Here is a 21,776-nt window from a genome sequence, read left to right as displayed (position 1 = left end):
CAAGAATCCTGAAATAATAAGCAGCATGCTTTATTTTCAGTTGTCTGAATATACACATTCAGAAACTGGACGGGTGACCAGGACCCCCCCGTTTCAAGCAGCCGCCCGGGTCGACGCCACTACTCTCGACCTTTTTAAGCCCCTCATGGCCTCTCCTGACCCGCTTACACACACTGATCAAAAACTGAAACAAGATAAACAGACCAGGAAATGAGAGTGGAGCCCGAACCGTGTGTGGAGCGTTAGTGATGGGTGACAAGAGAGGGGTGCTACGTCATATCCACATGGATAAATCTTTAAATCTAATCAGTAAGAATCAATGACAGGAAGTCCCATTCAATCATCCCACCTGTGATGAAGAGCCACAGGGGACGAGAGGCAGAGACGGAACACGAAGCAGACCCACGCCTTTCGAAAATCAAGGGAGCTTTAATAGCAACTAAATACGAAAAGCAGAGAAATGCACAACAGATAGGTGACAACAACTATATTTGTTTTCTCAAGATCAGCAAAATTAAAAAAAAAAAAATACATTAAAAGGATAGTTGTCTTTTTTCCATTTACACAGAGCAGCCAATAAAAAGCACATTTAGGGATCCGTTGTGTGGTGTGTACAGTTCATTCTTATAGAAGCACATTTGCCAATTTGGGCAGCAAACGCAGCGCAGCAGTGGAGAATAAAGCACTCAAAACCATAAATGATGAAGCACTGCAAAATAAGAGGAAACTGTAATAGGAAAAAAGAACTCCTTCATGCTTGCCGGCACTGAGAAACACACAAACGTGACACCATAAATTAGTAATTCCTTTTCTCTGCTACATATTTATATATTTAAACTTTGTACACGGGGAGCGCTTGTTTCGTTTTTCCTCGCTCCTTTTATGGGAGTGACGCGGGAGATGTTAAGGCTCTGCTCAATCCGAAGAAGCAGCACAAAAAAATGGGAACCAAAACTTTGGTATTCCGACCATCACAATTTGGACCAAACCCGGGCCAGGACGGCAGAATTCTTATGTCCGCTGAGCCGCGGCTCGGGTGCCCGGCGACGAGGAGATCATGGCAACCTCAAAAAAAGGTGCAACTCTCAACACACACATGGGATGGGATGGCTGGTATGGGATCGAAAAGGCAGGTTTCATATTTTCACTACTGAAGCACAATGATACGTTTCATACGTTTATCTCACGATGGGCGAAAACGCAGCGTTGCGCGTTGGGCTCGATTATCGATCATGATGGAAATCTGGAGAAACGGAACGTGCAGCATTCCTCTGCAGGAACGGGACACGGCGCGGATGGATCGTGACTGAGCCGGCGAGCAGGATGATGCGCATGTGTGAGTTTGTGTGGGTTTTTTGTTTGTTTTAACACTTATGCAAGGGCGTGTGTGTGTGTGTGTGGTTTTGTGTGGTTTTGTGTGTCGGGCGATGGCAGCGTTGTCAGGTATGAGGCGTCTTCTGCACTGTTCGGCTGTGGGAGGGAGCAAAACAAGACTGGCTGGGATCCGTGTGTGTGGTGAGTGTTTCTGCTCAGGCATCATATGTGCCGGTTCGAAACACGCTGGAAAAACTGGTTTACCAGAATCCTGCAGGAGCAGTCGGGTTGGAACCCCAAAGAGAAGCGTCGCGAAGCAAATCCGTGCAACAATTAGATGCCAACACCTCTAAGTGGCGCCGTGCTTGCGTCATCCCGCTATACCTGATTACCGGTAATAATGAGGGTATTTTTAGCATTGTGCGAGGTGTTTGTGGATTAGAAGCCACCTGTGCAAAAAGGTGTGCTTATTATGTGAAAAAGCAGATATTGCTAACACAAAACTAGAGAAGTGGCTTTTTTAGTGTAAAGTTCAACAGTTGGACTTTAGGTAAACGGGTCATTCAGTTCAGGATGTTGTAGCAACCAAACCGCTGAGGTATTCATTAGATTAAAAATTACATTCTGAACCCCTCAGACGTGTGGAGGTCAGGACTGGCCCACCAGCATATCTTTGCCTTCTCACCACTGACACCACCAATCTGATATTTACATTATCAGAAATGTGCAGAGAAAAAATAAAAATGCTTCCATATATATATAGTACACTGATACTTCACAATAAATTTACAAACAACAAGTTTATCCCTTATTTTGACAGATCTCTGCTGCAGCACATTGACATTTTTACTTTGAATGACGAGGAAAACCAGTGGATCTAATGTTTGCGTCGCTAAGGCCATGAGACAATAATCATTCCCAACATGAGATGTGCAGGATTGGATTCACTCTGTCTCCGTCTCTCCCCCCTGAGCCTCCTTCTCTTCATCTCTCTCTCTAAGGTTAAAAGATTAGAAGCAATGAGCGCCTCCCATATCAGTACGGGGACTAATTGCAGGTATCTGACGTACAGGTCGTGCTTATAAGATGATACATATAGATAATGATAAGCCATTTATACCCTCGGCAGTGGATCGCCCCACACGTGACCTCCAGACCTGGTAGACAGATCTCCACAGAACCTTACAGGAGTACGTTTACATAGAGTACAACTGTATAGATCTGCACTATTAATGCTGTTAACCTAATGAACTGTAATAAAGGCACACTGTTAACGTAGTAACATGTCTAACAAACATCACTGCTCAAAACAAAAAGAAGCTCCGATTGATACCTTCATGTTGGCGACTCATTATTTTTATTTGTATTTAGATTGTTGTGAATTACACATTTAGTTTTGTGAACATTATGTAACTTTAATTTTGCTTAAATGTCAAACTTAAATAATAAACAGCAGAATCTGGTTGCACACCAGAGCAAACATGATTAACACAGCGACCAGTATTTCCCCTCAGATTGTCCATCACAATCAGTTTCTATTATTTTGAATGAAAACTGATACACAGTGAGAGTCAGAGACGACAGTGTGCTGTAGCCACAGGTAATATCTGCCCCTAACAGGTAATATCTGCCCCAACAAGCCTCTGGTGCCTCATTAGACAGATAAATAAGTGGTCAGGAGACAATCAGCCGTTAAGGTGCATCATAAAAGGGCCGCTCACTATCAGCCAATCCCGCTCCTCAGAGCCTCGTCGTGGCAACAGCGTCTCCCGATCAGGTCACTACTAACAACACCTACCAACACAGTACTCTAGCACACGGTACTCATCTATTACTCTACTACTATAACACAGCAACACTTGGTAGGTGGCTTAAATTTAAGCCTGGAAAAATACGCGAGGAGGCGGTTAGAGACGAGCAACACAGAGAAAGTGACCAGTTCAGGTTGAGTCAATGCTGGTCTGTCAGGACCAGGCGGGGGGGGTCGAGTAAGTGGTGCGTCTGACACATCAGGAGCAGTAAAAGACTCTGCTGCTCTCCGTGGCCATGACCTCCACACTGCCTCGCATAAATCATACATTCCCTATAAACACTGGGAGGGAGGGAGGGAGGGAGGAGGATGAGAGAGAGAGGGCATCAAGGAATGATGTAGAAGTGGGGGGGGGGGGGGGGGTGCCACGTCATAAACGATAAGCGGTGGCAATCTGTTGGTCCCGGCTATGTGAGCATCTTCATGGTTCATTACCAATCAAGCTCCTCCTGTCAGGAGGGCTCTGAAAAAATGGGGATGAAGGGGAAGATAAAAGAAGGGATGTGCCTCTCTAGAGTTTCTGGGTCCCTCTACATCCCTCCACCCTGTCAGATCGACTGCACCTCACTCCTGTTTTCCACCGCCTCGTACCTCCAGCAGCTCTAACGCTGACATGTAAATGCCTGGTGAAGAAGCAGAGCTGCACATTTGCTTTGTTCATTCAGTGCGTCTCTAATAAACGAGCGTTCTTTTCGGATCCTGGCCACTCAAAAATGTCAACAGTTGCTGGCAGATTTTTATTGTTTCCCTTTTGAGAGAAAGAGAAATGAAACTTGCTGGGTAGCAATATATTCTTCTGTTTTCCTATTGGGAGGTTTTGAGGTGACGGTTGCAAATTGTCCCAATTTCTGTCCATAACTCACTAAATACCCACCAGAAACTCGCCATCAGGGGGGTTTTCTTGGTAAATTCTTGATTTCCCACTTCAAATGTTTGGTGAGTAATGAACATGCAATCATGTCGCCTCCATTTTCTCATGATACATCATCCTCCTTCCACTCTACACACTATAGTTTCTCTTTAAATCTGTCTTTCAAAAGTCTTTGTCAGGTTCCCAGTAGCATTAAAAGCAGTTACAGTCAGACATGTTTTCTTTATTTGTGTTTCTGTTCTCAGGAACAAAATAAAAGTGATGCCCCTCTTCAGATCATTACCAACATTCCTGCTCTTTTAGTCCATTCCAGGGCTGACCTATGATTATGGATGTGTGAAATTATATTTAAAATCCTAAAATAAGTGGTGATCTATTTTGGGGACCAGACCTCAAAGCCAAAGGAGCTTTAGAAAATTCCTCCCTCGCCCAGGTTCTCCTCCTTCCCTCCTATACGTAGACAGCAGTCCGTGAGATGACAGAGCCATCCTTCTGCGATTCCATATCATCATCCAAGTAATCGCCAACAATATCGTCCTGGTCATGCGTCGGGCGAAGCTGAAGGATGGGCCCCCCTCCACTGAAATGGTCGTACCGCTCCTCCTCCTCCAGCTCATCAAACTTCTTCCTTTCGGCATCGTCCAGTTCGTTGCTGAGCAGGATATCTTGAGCGGTGGGCGTGGTGGCGATGACTTCAGGGCGACCCCCCATGGTGAGTGGCTGGTGGTGGTTGTTTTTGTCTCCCAGAGCCTGATGGGGAGAGCTCTCGTTGTAAACGTAGATGGGCCCATTGTTGTTGCCCCCCCCAGTGTTCCCTGTGCCTCCACTGGTGCCATTCTTGCTGGCCTTCTTGCCTCCACCAAATATGCGCGTCTTCATGTCGTTGGCGCGGTAGCCCTGCTGTTGCCTGCGGCTACGGGTGACAAGCACAGCGATGAGAGCAGCCACCAAAAGGAGGGCCAGCAGGGAGCCAATCACAGCTCCTGCAACCACGCCGGCATTGGATGGGTTCGCTGGGGGCTCTGTAGGAGGGAGGACAGGAAGGGAAGAGAGAGACAGGAAAGGTTCAGAAAAGACAAAAGAAAACAGCAGGAAAGAAAAAGGAGAAGTTAATGGCGAGAAAAAAATGTGGAAAGAAGGAGAGAGGAACACAGACAGATGGAAGGAGTTGGATGATGTCAGCGGTGCCGGTTTGATCTGTGAAGCGTCTGAGTGCTGAGGTGTCACATTTAACTGTGAGTCTGCAAGTGTGAGTGCTAATCATCTTCCTATTCTGACATCTCGGCCTCTCCCTCAGAGCTGCTTCTGCCCCGATTCTCACAGCTATGTCACCAGAACATCACAGCCCTGTTTAGCCCTCCTTGTGTTGGCCTTCAGTAGCAGGAGCCTGTCCAAGGTCTGCCACAAATCACAGGACATGTCCCATATGGGCCTCACACACACGTTCTGACAGCAGGTAGCAGCCATGCAGAGGAGCAGGAGGAGGGTGATGGATGGAGGAGTGCAGGGCAGAAATTAGATGAAGAGTAGATGGAGTGGACCACTGACAAAGTGCCGTCACAACAGGAAGGCTCGCTGAAGGACCAGAGACGCAGGAGACGCGTTCAAAGACACGTTTAAAGACGCGTTTAAAGATGTTCCGAAAAGCTTTCAGCTCATTTTGTCCTCACCACATCCAGTACCTAGATAAAGGTCATCTTCAAACATATTAGATGCCTTTTCTGAAGACATCCACGAGAGCTGCCCAACACAGTCCCCGGACAATCAGAGATATTATATTATAGGTGATAGAGATTCTAAATACGATATTTTAGAGGAAATATGAGACGCCTGCTTTTGCAGATATAGAAAAGGAGTCGAGGATTAAAGTCTGAACTTGTTTTGCTTCCATTTTTCATGGCAATAACAAACATTGTGTAAGTTTTAGTGCCAATAATAGCGAGCGGTTGGCTACTCGCCCTAAAACCTCTCAAACCTCTTTGAGGCTTTCAGGAACCATGAAGTCAAAACCCAACTGGTTTCTAAACCCATGACGACCCCCCGCCATCTCCAGATTACTTTCTCCACGTGGTCATCAGCTCTAAACCTTTTCCCTCCTCGTCTGGGGAGCATTTTAAGAGCTGTAAACAGATTTCATTCTTTGGCTTATTTGGTTCTCTCGTTCTTCTGATGTAATATTTAAGTGGTTTATTAGGCGTTTCTTCTTTAATTCTTATTTTCCATAACTGCGTACACACCTCAACTAACAGACCACATTTGGTATCGGGTTCTGAAAGTATCCCTTAATTTTAAAGAGGACAGGTTTGAGACTAAAACTAAGAAATGTTAGAATTGTATTTGGTTTAGCAGCGAGACTGATCACGAAGCCTTGAGGAGGCTAAAGCACTGTGGTGCTCCTGTGTCCCAACTGTCCGGTCTCAACAGCTACTGCAGCAGATTAACAGTCGAGGTGTGAAATCCTTTCCTGAATTGGAAAGGATTGAATCTGCTCTCTTCTTATTGTCAATTCCATCTGAAATCCAACATGACAGTAGGCATTAAATGTAAAGAGAACTGACAAGACCAGTCGGGTGCCAGAACGTCTGTCCTTGCTACACCTTTGCTCTTCATTCTCAACTCTCCTCTCTTGCATTACTCTCTCCTACCATGGCCGCTTGGTGGATTCTTTTTAGCTCCTCTAAATGTATTTTCCTCATGTACCGTCCCTTCCATTAAGATTTGTATTTCTGTCTGCTATTTTCCTCTCAAGTTCACTGCTCTTCATTTGTATATATATGCGCACAGACACACACACACACACACACACTCGTGACAGCTAACTCTTGTTGTCCACTTCTAACAAGAACACAAGAAATGCATTATCACATGAGACTCTGGAATCTTCCACAGGCCAAACGAGACTTTCTGCCACCAACAGCAGCCGCATCAAAGAGACTCACAATTACTCAATGCTCATTCTCCATAAATTCTATTCATATGATTATTTCAAACATGTGGCTGAATTCCATTTGAAGTCATTATGTTCAAAAGTGCACATTGCCAGATCGTTGTGGATTAGAACCCAACTTTTCTTCTGTTATGGTGACAAATCCTGAAAATCTCCAAGTAAAAAATGAGAAACAAACCCCACGAGAACTAATAAAGGCTTCTTAAGTAGGCATGGAGGGTTGCGATATGTTTATTGCGTGGACAAGAACAAAATGAATAACAAGTGTGAGCACGGTAACAGGCCGACTACGCCGCGGAAGCCGAAAACAGCATGATTTTATCAGGTTTCAGCTCGTCTGACCAGAAGCTCAGAGTGACTGAGTAATGAGAGAGATGGAGCATAAGTAATTCTGCTGCGGACAAAAAACATGCAGTTTCCTGCACACATGCACACACATTTATGGTCATTAGTGAAGTGATGCTGGACAGGGCTGCACCTAGAGCATAGCTAAGTACTACACTCTGCCAGCATGTTGACTTATTGAACAGAGATCTCTGCTTGTGTGAGTGTTGGTGCGTGCGTGCATGTTAATGAAGCTTGTGCAGGGGGCCGGTTGCAGGGTGGAGGGAGATTTGGCTCCATTGGACCTGTTCTCTGGCTGTTCTCGCATGACCGGAGACACACACTGACAGACAGATACAGTAGGTCAATGTGCGCACATGCACACACACACACATGCACTAATACACGGCACCAAGACCAAGAGATGAGAAGGGCTAAGCCCCTTGCCCTTGAAGTGTCCCCTTGAATGAGTCTGAAGTTTAGAGAGAATTAAGGAAATTGGGGGAATTTAATTTGTGACTGTTTTTTCAGATTGGGCAGAAACACAGTGTGTGTGTGTGTGTGTGTGTGTGTGTGTGTGTGTGTGTGATAGAGGGATAGTACTAAGCTGTAATTAATGAAAATTTGTGGTATTTATTGGTTAGAATGAAAATTTGTGGTATTTATTGGTTAGAATTGTGAGGGAGCACAAGCGGCTGAGGGTCGGAGTCTTCTCCTCCAGCAGGGAGAGCAGCGCCAGACTGGTGGAGGTTGACAAGACAACCTGAGGGAAATGAGTAGAATGAGTAGAGAGCAAATGCTAACAGGGAGCGAAGTAGATGCGATGGCTAAACTAATTTCAGCGAGAGAAATGGTGATGTTGGGAAGCAAAGGGGCGCTGTTTTAGCAAGTAAAAACTAGATCAAGGATCGGAGAACATGAACATCCATCCCTCAGCTGGTTGTGGGAGCATGGGACAGGACGCACTCTGCATGTATATTTGTGTGTGCATCATGCAACTGTGGTGAAGAGAGAAGTGGAAAGACCTTTTATACGGCAGGTGCTGGCCATTTCACCGCCTGTCAGGCCCTCTTAGCCCTGTTTTTTCAGCACGCGTTCACATCAGCCTCTACAGGTCGGCACCACATCACCGACTAAAGTCATTTCACAGCTCTCATTTCACCGTAACCATTACCAACTCATTCTGTCCCTTGTCAACAATCTGCAGCAATGCTCTAAAACAAGCTGTTTGCCTCAGTCACCTCATGACTGCCAACAAATTTAGCTCACATCTTACCCTACTCCCCCTCTCCTGGTGAGTAAGACAGGAGTAGGAAGGAGTTTGCTTGTGGCATAAGGAGAGCAATGATGGAACAAGGATACTGGGAAAGTTAACATAAAAGCAATCCAAAAACAACGTGGATGGGGGGGGGGAATTAAAGGCAAAGTGGGATGACGACTGGGAAAGGAAATGTAGGATAAAAGAGTTAGAAAGGGAAGGGAGGGTAATAAGAAGAGAAGCAGCCAGGAGCTGAAGCAGCAAAGGGTGACTGATCCGCTCTGAGAGGCTTGGAGAGAGGCAGGCATACAGTACACGCTATGGTGAGAGATAGTGGAGGCCAATAGCAGTGCGGATAGAAAAACATTGGCACAAGATTCTCTTGGGAGTTTTAAATGCCGTCAGCATTCACTTTCCCTCCGTCTCTCAATCCCTCTTGCGTGTACTCTCTCCCACTCTTACTCAAGAGCTTCTACTGGCGCCAATCTATGCTGATGCCTGTGCTCTCCCTCTCTGCTTGTATCTTGATTGCATGTATCACACAGCAGGCAGGAGTGGTGGATAGTCCAGCAGCAGGCCTTCTGAATACTACACAGTATTAGTCAATTGCCCCAGAGCAAAAACACAGGAAAAAAGGACAAAAACGAGGGCATAAAGTCGTTGAAGGTTTTACACACATCAGCAGAAATTACTTCGTTAAAGTGCAGGCATATCTTAGAGTGCAGGGAATCTATTTTTGTATGAGGTAAAATGCAGGAATGAGTCTTGAAGAGTAAGAGATGCAGTTAAAACTTGTTAAGATGGAGCTTTTTCTCCAATTCCTTGAATTATTCTCAATTTTAGCTTCATACATGACTGCAAAGGTTTTGTCATCACGTCTGGCTCATTATGCTTCTACCTCCTTAGAACCAATAAAAGGACATGACCTTCTCGATGCAAGTGCTCATCTAATTCTTCTGTGCACAAACCACTCTTTCTTCCATTCAGGTGCTAGCATAGGCTCAGGCATTGTTCGTAGAAATATACGGGTAAAAAAGACAGAAGTGTCGTCTCCATATATCAGAACTTAAAGTACTGGCAACTATAAGCACAAGGTTATGTATCCCACAATAAACAAGATAAGCTTAAGTAGAAACTATATAGTTTGCAAGGACCTTTAAGCACGGCGTCATTCACATTTGTTGGCTAATAAGTTACCGTGACTTTAACGGCTCTGACAGACACACTCAGGAGGTATCGACTGAATAGGAATATTATAATGTTACAGTATGGTACTGGTGCTTCTGCGGTCAGCTGCTGTAAGTGATGTTTCAGGGTGGCTGCAAAAGGATCTGTGTAGCACATAAATTCTTTATACATAATGCACCACAATATTAATTATTAAAAACAAGAACAATCACCAAGTACCACTTCAAAAGTCAACAACATCACTGCAATTCAAAGGCATCATTCTCCTCAGATGAAATCATTATTTTGAATGCATCGACTGGTGTTTTTATTTACTGTGGTTTCACCCATATGGGCAACGTAAAGAGATAGATTGGGTCATTTTTCTATTCAATTTTTAAAGAGTGGAGAGGACTGGTACCTGCTTTTAATACATTTCTTACAATTACAAAGTGAAATATCACTATAGGTTCTGCGAGCTGTGCTGTTGTTACGGGATGTGGAACACCTTTAGACACCTTTAGACACCCTTGGGTGGGACACAGGCACAAATCACGTTAAGAACTGTAACTGAGTCTATGCAAATAGAAGAGAGAAAATGTTTTAAAAGTTCTATAAAGGAGGCCACAGACAGGGATAAAAAGTTAAGAAATGAAAGGCGAGACCATGCAGATGTATCCGCACACACACACACACACACACACACACACTCTGGTGATCTGAAAAAGCCACACACATTATGGACAGAGCAGCTGGACCCCCCACTAGCCCTGCACTACACACCAGTTCTTAGTAAAGGATGTGTAAATGTTGCAGAAACATGTAAGTGAAGACAAAGTGCGTCCCTCGGGAGTTATGCAAGCATAGCCCCACACCAGGAAATGTGCAGCATGTGTGATAGAAGGGATCTGGGTTTCAGTTCATCGGTTCAGATGATCTAGATGTTTTCATAAACAGGCCAGGGAAAACTTCAGATGATAAATGAGCCCATTTGAGCCCAAGTATGCTTTTCATTTTACCCCTGAAACGTTTGCTCTTTCACAGATTCGTTTACATCTTTTAAAAAGCCTCGGCCACATGTGTTGAACCTAATATTTATTCATTTATCACTTTATTTACTTGTAGCACTTCTTTAATAAAGATGCATATCTTAAACATGTTGGCCGTGTAAGTGGCACCTACAACTCACCTCTGACGAGAACTGTGACCTGGTCTTTGCTGGTTCCAATGCGATTCCGGACCTCACAGACAAATGTGGTGTTGACAGCTTCGTCCACCTTCAGGACCTTCAGCTCATTTCCTGTGATCACCACCGTGTCAGGCAGCTCTCCGGACATACTGCAAGGACCCCAAACAAAAGGATTAAATCCCACGTAGCAGTCGTCATTTAGGGAAAGTTCCAATTAAAGCGCACTTATTTACAAACCATCCACAGGAAGAAAACAAATCTAGTGAGTGAGGATGGTGGCTATGCCAGTACTCACGTCTTCCAGTCGACAGAGAGCGGGATGGGATTCGCAGTAGCCTGGCAGGTCAGCACCACGTTTGTACGACCCAAGTACCAATTGTTGTCATAACCTACTATTGTCACCCGGGGGCATCTGTCAGAACGGCAGACAAAAATAGCGATGAATAAAATAACCACCAAAAACACATTAAGAGTGTTAACGGCAAGGAAATACTTGGTTGAGTACTAGTGTTGTGTGTGTGTGTGTGTGTGTGTGTGTGGTGTGTGTGTGTGTGTGTGTGGTGTGTTGTTTTACTTACACTGAACTGCAAGCTTCAGTGGAAAGCTATCCGGTTTGTCCAGGGTCGGTGTGCCACTACACAGCTGATGTCTTTTCCCGTGTCCTCTGGTTTGGGGATCATGTGGTACTCGCTGTTAATGGTCCACAGTGTTGTCGGCGCTTATCTTGGACACCGTGGTGTCGTTGCCGTTCGCTGTGGTCACCCATTTGACCTGAGAAGCAGGGCGACCGTTGACAGAATCGCAATGCGCCACAACAACCGGGGCTGGTTCCAGCTTCCACCGTCACAATGGAGGCTGAATTCTGAGGCTTAGCTGGAGGATGGAAGCGTGGATGGGAGATGAAGATAAAGAGGCAGAAAGGAGATTAAATGATACAAAACTAGATCAAGTAGAAATAATGCAGCTGAGGGAAGAGACAATGTGAACCATTAGTGATAAACAACTTAACGTCACCGTCCCAGGCAGTGAATCAAACGCGTAATGGCAGTCTTGAGGACATTCTGCCAACCTTATCTCCCCCCTTCTTTATCTCCCTGGACCAACACTGGTAAAGAGTTATAGTCACTGAGACAAATACCAGAACCCTATATCTCCTTTAATTCCCCCCATGTTCATTCACAATTACTTGTCCACCTTCTTCTGACAGTAGATTCCACTTCTAGACACGAAAAGAAAGGATGATTCTGTCATCCTAATGCCCCTCCAGCTCAGCACTCAAACCTCTTCAACTGCACATTCTGATACAAGAGTGGGATCAGAAGAAAGCAGTGGGAGCGAGAGGCTGACAGCAGGCATGACAAGCAGCAAGATCAATATAGAGCCTGGGGGGAGGCACAAAGCCATGATGCATCCCAGCCAGAACAGAGAGGCCCATTGGTGCCCGGGGCCAAGGTTAGGCCAATGGTTCCAATGCATTAACAAGAAACACAATTGATCTGGACAATACCACTTATAACCAGCAATTAAGCCCATCTGGATATGCTTTTAACCTGGATGCCACCTTGGGGAGCTGGCTAGAACCAAGGGCGGCAGACAGGGGGGTGAGCAATTAAATACTCATCAAAAAAGAAAATGATCCTGTACACCCGTGTCGGTGTGCAACTTGTTTTAGAGTAAATGCTCAAAGTTTAAAATTTAAAGTGCTTTTAAATAAAAACGTTCTCTCAGGTTTTTAGTATTAATAGCAGCTTTGATAATTAAATGTGCAGGTATTATTAATGAGCCAGTCGTTACTTACCCCAGCATGACCAAGTATGTAATCCCCTGCTCGTTGCCACTGGGGTATGTAGCGTACTCGCAGATGTACTTGCCCTCATCACTCATCCTAACGTCAGTTATTTGGATGGAAGGACTGTTCAGGTTTGGGGGGCTGGGCGTGAAGCTGACTCTGGCCCTTCACTGGTGAATTGGGGTAGTTGGGTTCGAAGTTGGTGTGAAACACAGCGATGTTCTCCCTTCTCCTTCTTTGGGCTCATAGATCCATGTGATCTGGTAGGAACAAGGCACAGATTAGGGAGTTGGATTTTCCTGGACGGGAAATCTGCAGAAATGATTTATCACAACAGTGACTGGCAACACTAGATGGTGTAAGTAATCCACAACTGTAGTAATTTTCCTCCCTGGGGGGGGTTTATACAGCATCGTAATCAAAGAAGTGGGGCAGATTTGAATATGGATCCGGAGGGAGTGAGCTCGCTCCGTTGCTACGGAGTCAAATCAAGCAGGATTTTACAGGCTTTACGTTACCCCACTTGATCTCCTACAGCAAAATAGCATTGTTAGTTAAAAGTAACTAATAACTAATCCTAAACCCATTACTGACCTTAGATTATTGCTGTGCTCTGATTCTTGTAACTCTTCAATTAATGTTTAGCAGACTGAGAACGTCACATCAACAGGTGTCATTTATTTTATTTACACATAATTACTGTTGTTAAACGATTTTCCTCCAAATTTAGAGCTTACAGGTGGTTCTGGGGGGTCAGGGTTAGGGTTAGGGTCAGGGTTAGGGTTCGGGGAAGCTCTTTAGTGCTGCAAGTATCCCTGTATGTGCAGAATATTGACGTCTATTGTGGAAATAATCTCGGGGAAAGTCCAACCAGCACTGACATTTTATTAGAATTTCAGGCCGTAAACTCAGTTTATTGCTGATGTGTGTTGCATACAGAAGTATCAGAGTTTCAATGCAAGCGGAGGGAACTGGATAATGAAGAGGTTTCTCACCATTGTGAGCTGGATCCCAGTGGCATCAGTGAAGGCACAGCGCAGGTTGACCGTCTGGCCAGGGATATGACAACACCTCTGGCTCTACCTTCACTCGCTGACCCCAAGCTGCCGAGAACAGAGAGAGAAAAACTTAAATGAGGTCATTTCCTTCCCATTTAAACAAAGGAGAGGAAACATTGGAAGGCAGCAGAAGAATGGTGGTCGAAAGCCTCTCGATGATAAATGAAGGACATTGGAGAAATGTCTGCTGAAACATGACACACCAGGGGACGGCATTAGTGCAACCGAAGCCACCAGGCATTCTGGGAAAAGAGGAAATGCCCTGAAAAAAGAGACGTTTCTTCCCCACACGGGTCATCAATCATACAGCTGGGTTGTGCTTCTCCTCAGCCTGCCATTTTTCTGTGCTGACACATTCTTGTGTAACAGCACAGAGTCAAAATAAACACGGAATGTTTTTTATGGTGTGTGGTGTCAGTGGGTGTGAGAACTAGTAAAACAGGAGCGATGATGTGTGTGTGTGTGCGTGCGTGCATGTGTGCACATAATCCAGGTCTCTGTGAAAATGTAATTACGTGTATGAGTAAGTGTGCATTCGTGTATGTCAGCAAGATGGCACCCGTTTTAAATAAGACTGGATTACCTGCGGATACACAACCTCAAATGTGTGTGTGTGTGTGTGTGTGTGTGTGTGAAAAGGCTCCACACGAACATCAGCGCCACTGAAACTCAACTTCCCCTAAAGACAAACAATTACTTGCAGAACTAGTTCCACCAGTTTGTGCTGAGCCAAAGCCATTGTGTTGAAACTAATATGATCTGGAGGCCCGATACAAAATAAGCACCTCCACACAAGCATGAAAGCCACTAAGAGATAAGAGATAAGAGGAAAGGGCAGCGCTGCCTTTCGCTGTTGATTAGCAATAAACACCACATCTGGTCGTCTTAAGGGAAACCAGAGATATCAATGGAGACGAAGAGTGAGGAAGGAGCGACAGGCTGAGCAGGCAAGTGGAGAGAAAACAGGCCTTTCCTAGAATAACATGAGCCCTCCCAGGACCGGCCCAATTTACAACCACAAACAACCCCCTCGCAGCCGCAGAGGAACCTCTGGACAACCGCTGAGCAGCCCGCGGGGAGCAGCAGAGTCTTACTGGGCTTGAACGAGGACCTGCTGGTTCCTCTTTTCTGCCTCACCGACAGGTTTAAACATATATGTGCAAAAAAAAAAAAAAAAAAAAAACCTTGACGACAGCCTTGGACATATACACGCCACTTACGACAGCTTAGTCATCAAGCTCGCAGGCCGACTTTTTAATAATCCAATTAGCAAAATAAATGACAATCTTTGGTTACTGAACGCCAGAGAATAAGGAGCAACTGTGTTAAGGTTATCTGGACTGAGATGTGTGGACCAAATCAAGTCAGCATGTTCACATGTAGGTACAAAATGGGATGTAAAATGAGCATTCTGTGGGCTCAGAGTGTGCACACACACAAATACATGTAAACATGGCTCTCCTGCTCGCCCATAATGTGGGTCAAAACTGGCTTGGACCTGTTGTCTGTCATTTAAAAGCAATAACAAGAGAACCAGGGCAAGTCAAATCTTGCCAGAGCTGAGATGAGAGTCGGCCTGGCCTTATAAGAGTCCACACGCCCTCAGGGAAATGAAGTCTACACACAAGACATCCAGAGCCTGGCCTGCCCTCCTCCTCAAAGATGGGCCACAAACTGCAGCTCAGAAAAGACGGAGCGTCTGTTATCGTAGCAGAAACGCAGTAAAAAGCCACTTTGTGCATGAGCACACGCGACTCGACGAAGGAAAACTAACAACTCAGTGAGGGTGACGTTGACCATATAAATATTTAAAGCATTGGTTCTATTAAACAGAAGATGTGTGGTGAGACATGAAATGAGAAGGAAAAGATGAACAAACTGCTCTGGTTCACAGCAGCCACAGGCCTGCGGGCGACGCACAAACAGTCTAAGAAAAGAATCGATCGACAAGTCTCTCACACCAAGGTCCAAGGTCGGACATCTGTAGCGTCCCACCATTATGTCCATCCCCACATGATGCGCATGTGCACGTAGCATGCTGGAGGCCAACAGCACTGCCATATTAATATAGAGGTCTCTGACCCCTGCCTGGTCCTTGTGACACTTCCATATTTTCCCAACTTCAACTACAGAGATGAAAATGTTTCAGGAAGGAAGGAGGAGGGGACGTGTTCCACGGGTGGACGGCAAAGGAATGGCAAAGAGATGGAGGGAGGAGAGGAAGGTTTTAAAGGAATGTGGGGATGGAAGCGTGTAAAGAGAAAGATGCGCCTGGAATATCGAATGAACGAGGAAGTGAAAAGTGAGGAGAATGAAAGAGAAAGATGTCAAATGTGAGAATGATGTTAGCAATAAACGCGGTTAAGAGGAGTCTGGTGAGGGACAAAAGAGAAGTGAGAGAGGGGGCAGGAGGAAATGAAACAGGTTATAGGAAGCATTGGATGAAGGCGGATGATAGGAAACGAGGCGGGAGAAGGCGTCTGCACGTGTGCCGGGACGTTGCCGAGGTGATTCCTGCCAGCTAGTCTGCTAGCTACACAGGAGAACGGACACACCACGGCGAGCGGCTCTGGAGCTAGCCAACAGCGCACGTGCACGCTCCAAACACCGCAAAGCACAACGGCAACGTGAAATGTTTGCAAAGCCGTTCATCTGAGAGGCAGAAGCTCCGTTAGAGAAACTCAGGAGGAAACGCAATGAATATTTAGCCGGGGGGCAGGAAGATGAAAAGAGCCTCCAGGATTGTTTTCAGGGAGAGATTTTCCTTGTTAACAGGATTTCCTGTTTTCCTGACCTCATACTCTGACCTCGCCTACGTGCATCCATACATTCACTAGCCTGTAGAGGAGTCGGCTGCATCGGTTCGGAGGGGAAAACATGTGAATCTCCATCTTTTCCATTTGGGCCTCCATGACTTACACCAACGCCACCGTATGCTGATTAGCCGCTACCTAGCTGAGATGCTGCCAGGTCACATGACTCCAGTGCCTGATGGCGTTCCTGTCCTCCGTCTGATCCCTCTTTAGGGGAGGAGGGACCAGCGGGAGGGGATGGGGCAAGTGCAGGGCAGCACCTAAAAGGTTCAATGGCTTTCAGAGCCGGCCGACTGCAGTCACTTCATCATGCTGGCGGCTATATGCTGCGTGTGCACGTGAGTGTGCGCGTGTGCCCACCATATTTATGAAGATTGCCAGTGAAAATTTTAGCGAGAATGTTTGCTACCGATGTTTTAGCGTGTTGAGAGTAGCAGCTCAGCCAGCCCCGGTATTTAGTTACTGACGCAGTTTAAATGGGCCGTGGCTTTTATTCGTTATTAGCGCATCCGTCTCTGGTCTTTGTGGCTTTTGTTCTTCACAGCTACAGAAAAACAGATGATACGCCGGTTAGAACCAAGCTGGATGAAAGGTCACTCGTTGCCCCGACCTGCCGTTGCCTCGTCTACTGCTGGAATAATTGGTGAGGCTAAATCGACTCTGCTGCTCTGTTGTAGCTAAAGACCAAACAAAATAGTCACTAAAATAAGAGCACAGCTCCTACTTACAATACGCGTGGCAAGTTATATAGCAGCTTGATTACTATAATTTAATTAATTCAAATCTAATCAAAACTCAAACTGACATGTTTGGAAGCACAAAGACTGAATAATTGTTATTTATTCATATCAAAGTCAAATTAACCATACTCTGTCATTTCTACAATAATTAAAGATTTTAATGATTAGTTTAGTAGCGAAGAGTGAGCAATAATCCAGTTTATATGTAGAAATAATTGGCGGAGGTAATTTCAGGTCTGGTTTGTGTGCGTTCCCTTCCCGTCCTTCCTCTCCTCCCGTACCCGTCCTCCATCAGGAGGCTCCCCATGTGGGCCTGGTCCTGCTAAAGCTTCCCTCCTGTTAAAGGGGACTTTCTGCTTGTTCAGATCAGCCTCCAGGTTTCTGGGGACAAACTGGACCCTCACAGAAGAGACGTGAACAGCTGATGCAGATATCCAACCCTTCTGCCTTTGATGTGTGCAACGCTCATCAGCAGGAATCAAAGGCAGAATCGACCGCAGCCTCCAGTCGACTACGGCTACCTGATACTCGCAGCTTTGGATGGTCTGACCTTCACGGATCCGTGCACACACAGCTGCACAAACCCAGCCTGCGCACGCATCCGCTGTGCATTTGTACCCACATTTAGATGAGGACACTTTGGTATGCAGGGAGGAGAACGGGAATGCAGCAAGAGCGGCAGCTTGAAAAGCCGAGAATAAAACTCGGAAATAAAGACTTGAGATGTGTCTGGTCTCATTGACCTTTCCACTGGCTCACTAGGAGAAACCGATCGATAGGGTTTTATAAATGTAGCTTTCTCCTGCCTAACAGCTCAGCCTTTTTCCTAATGTCTTATAATAATAATCTCACCACCTGTGAGTCAAAAGCACATTGATTTGATTAACTTGCACAAATCAAAGACTTTAAGGTTATCACAAGACGTAGACCTGAAAGTCACCATCAACCATGAATTCAAATCCTGTGATTGGGTTGCGTAAAAGATAAAAGCAACTTCTGTGATGCAACAGGAGCCGAGAAAAGGTGCCAAAAGGGGGGGGGGGGGTGCCATATTTCACGTTGTTCACAGCGACCTGATGAAATACGTGATAACATAGTGAGGAAAAGTAGAGCGTTATCACGTAGAGGTGTGTTGGAGGCAGAAGTTTGGAAGGCAAGTAGAAATGTAGCAGAAGGGGAGCAGAGAAGAAAGGGGCTTGGAGGAGGGTCGGGGGGGGGCTTCAAAGTACGGGAGGGAACTGAACAGCTGGAGGTGGAATCAGCACGGGGAGCTGTGAGGCTGCGTGCACGCATCTGTACACTGACGCTTATTTACTTGTTTATAACAAACACGCCCGAGGACTTGCGTAGTTGATCATATTTGCCAGCGCAATTAACTGAGTCAACTTAATGAAAAGAGATCACACCGAGCGCCTAAACACACCTTTAAACTACAGGTGCGAGGACTCCTCATCCAAACCTGGTCACTGATCCGATGGATGAGGAGGAACTTTGGTGGAAGCTGGATAGATGCACTTTTCCCAAATACCAATAAAACAGGCGCGGGACATAAAGCTGCTTTGGAAATTAGTCACAGTGTGGTTTGAGTTCAACAAAACGTGTTCTCACACACAACTGCGCAGTAAATGACCACTTTTATATGGGAAGACACCCACCCCCCCCCACCCCCACACACACACACACACAGTGAATAATTCATCCTTGGGCGAGAACCAAAGCAGTGTGCTCTCCTCCTCCTACTCTTATCTCTTCATAATTGATAAACAGCAGCATCGACACTGTACCTGACCCAGGAGGAGGTGGGAGCGAACAAGAAAAGAACCGGTCAGTGAAAATGAGTCCCTGATAAAATGACCTGAGCACATGAAGCAATATAGCAACAGTGGGAATTTACAGGCATCTGAAGTTTAACTAGCGAAATGGAAAAGGTCAGAAGACACGAGTATGGTTTTACGATGCGGCGCGTCTTCGTTTGGCTGTGCTCCCATTTAGGGCCAGAAGTCTTCTGAGGGGGGAGGGCAGAGCAGAAGAAGAAGAAGAAGAACCCCTCCTTCAAGACTGTTGTGCTGCTCCATCACTCCAACCCTCCGAACACCCGACTGAGTAACTCACTGACAGACAACAAGCCTCCCTGCAGCATCCAGACACTCCACCTCCGCCACTCTTGCTTTTTCAGCAGCAATCCACCCCCCCTTCACCCCCCCCCCATCTTGTCTTTTCATTTCGGGACGAATCCTTTCATCCCTCTGGCTCAATCATTTCCTCCCTGGTTTTTCTCGACCCTGCTAGTTCTTTTTCTGGCCGACGTCTTCGCTGTAGTCTCGTGTGCCATCACAGCCTGATCATGTAGCCTGTGTGGAAGTTTGGCTGACCACAGTGCACGAGCACAGTGCACGAGCATATGAAGAACCAGCCTTACGATGGGATTTGGGTTAATGTCTCAGAATAATATGTTTGCATTAATCTATGTCAGGTGGCAACATAGCGACACCGGTAAAGGCTAATGCTAATGCTAATGCTTCTGTGTGTGGCAGCGTGTGCATGGCGTGTGTGTGGCCCCCTCTTCATCCATCAAGTCTTCCCTGTCAACTGTTCAGAGGACGACTACCCAACCTCGGAACAATTCTGTAATTGAGAATGTGAATCACGTGCCAGAACGGATATTTGAGACTGGGTGCGAACTCTCCCGCAGCAGACAGCTGTTGAAGTGGGAGGAATTCCATGACAACCTCACCTCTGGGGCCCAAACACAGCTGTGTTTCCTGGTTTTTTCATCGTCAACAGTCACCTTTACTTCACCTTGTCTGTGGGTGGGGTGCTTCGTCCCCAAGCTGCTCTTCCCAGTGGGAAAGCCAAATGGTCAACATGCAGCTCATTCCCAGTGAGGGCGTGAGACCCATCCCGTTGATACGGCACATTCTTTTATTGACATGCAGTCTGCTTAATGTTACAGAGCCCAATATTAGCACAAAGCTGCCAGTAAAACCACAAACATGAAGGCGTCCAACCACTATCATGTTAAACTGAATCACCCAGCGTACATTAAATCACCCAAATGACACCTACGATCACCTGGGATGGCAACGATCCATCCTGCATTGGTATCGGTTCCATTACGCCTTAACCGGAGTTCAACTAAACAAGGCCTCCAACTGGCATTCTAGTTTGGCTCCTGAGACCTGTGACCAGGGAGGAGAGCGTATATGGTGTGACGTAAACTGTCCACCGTATTAACCTGAGGGAGACACATCACCACCCAGAGGTGAGGAGGACCACATCTGCCCAACAGCTGATCTCAGGGTCCCTAAAGCTGCTCAGGTGATCAATAACTGGTGGCGTAGGCAAAATCATTCCCACATGTTGATGTTTCTTGGCCAATCCCAGGTGTGACATGACCATTAACCCACCCAGTGAACGTATGGAACCCCAGGAAACCTCCCGTGTAACCTCCAGTGTCCTGCTTTGGTGGAGGTCATCCTCACAGGTTGGTTCAGAAGACAAGTGTATGTGCGATGTTCTAACGCAGCCATGGTCTTTCTACAGAGCTGCGAGGGAAAAGGAGGTTGTTGACCAGATTATTGACCGGAATAATATGAAATTAGTGAAGGCAAAGCAAGTGTGGCGTGGATGTGTGTATAAGACGCAGCAGGCGTCGGCGCCAGCCCGTGTGGCCCGAGTCCGCACGCACCGAGTCTTAGGTCGACGGCCGGATTGTCAATGTCACGATAAAAAAGAGATCTTCCTCCAGTCTGGTCTCAACAGGGGAGCTGGAAGGGTGAATGGATTCTAGCGCCCCATACGGTGAATGGCTGCGTCTATGCAGATGTTGCCGTAGAAACACAACGGACTGTTTTAGAGATGATGCATTTAGGCTATTTCAAAGCCCACGTTCAAAGCATAAGGCTTCTATTGCCTCGTATACCTCCTCAGATGTGCATAAAATAACCAGGGAAATGTTTTTCCAGACTTATGGCCACCAAGCTAAAAGAATAAATGTAACATTTCTGCAGACATCAAGGTCTTAACGAGGCAAACGTACATTATGATTCAACAACACGATGACTTAAGAGCTATAGCTGACGCTCAAGGATCAACGACCTGATGAATACAGGAGTAATTATGCTCCAGTTTATACACGACATCATTGTTACAATAAAACTTGCCATAAAATAATCCAAGACATTTTTTCATTTAAACAAACTTCAAAACAATGAGTGGGACATGAGTCCGATTGTCCAGTAGAGTGGATGTAAAATGGCAACTCTGTTACCTGCGTGTTCTACTAACATTCAGTCATTCAATTACAGGTTGAGTGGCGCCACAATAAGGAAAAAGCCACCACCTGCCGATGACCTTGGGATGTCCTGGCTCAGACTCTGCACCATGAATCAGCGCTCCGCTACCTTTGTCTGACATTAGTCATCTCGCCATAACCCGCTGATTTACTGCATTCTTACTGTACACGTCTGACTGCATGCACAGCATTTAGCATGACT

General features: G+C 46.0%; 1 protein-coding gene and 1 long non-coding RNA gene across 3 annotated transcripts in view; both read right to left on the bottom strand.

The window, feature by feature from the left end:
• The window catches only part of LOC101078311 (nectin-2), a 111,758-nt gene that overhangs the window by 75,662 nt on the left and 14,320 nt on the right, over nucleotides 1-21,776 (bottom strand). The gene's annotated exons all lie outside the window — the stretch shown is intronic.
• Nucleotides 7,158-11,017, bottom strand: LOC115250391 (uncharacterized). The gene is made up of 2 exons (XR_003888936.1): nucleotides 10,881-11,017; nucleotides 7,158-8,029 (listed from the first exon to the last, which is right to left on the bottom strand). It is a non-coding gene; the product is annotated as an uncharacterized lncRNA (long non-coding RNA).

The sequence above is a fragment of the Takifugu rubripes genome, chromosome 7 (genome assembly GCF_901000725.2).
Source record: "Takifugu rubripes chromosome 7, fTakRub1.2, whole genome shotgun sequence".
NCBI lineage: Eukaryota > Metazoa > Chordata > Actinopteri > Tetraodontiformes > Tetraodontidae > Takifugu > Takifugu rubripes.
Note: the sequence above shows the minus strand (reverse complement) of the source record. Positions and strands in the feature narration are given on the sequence as shown.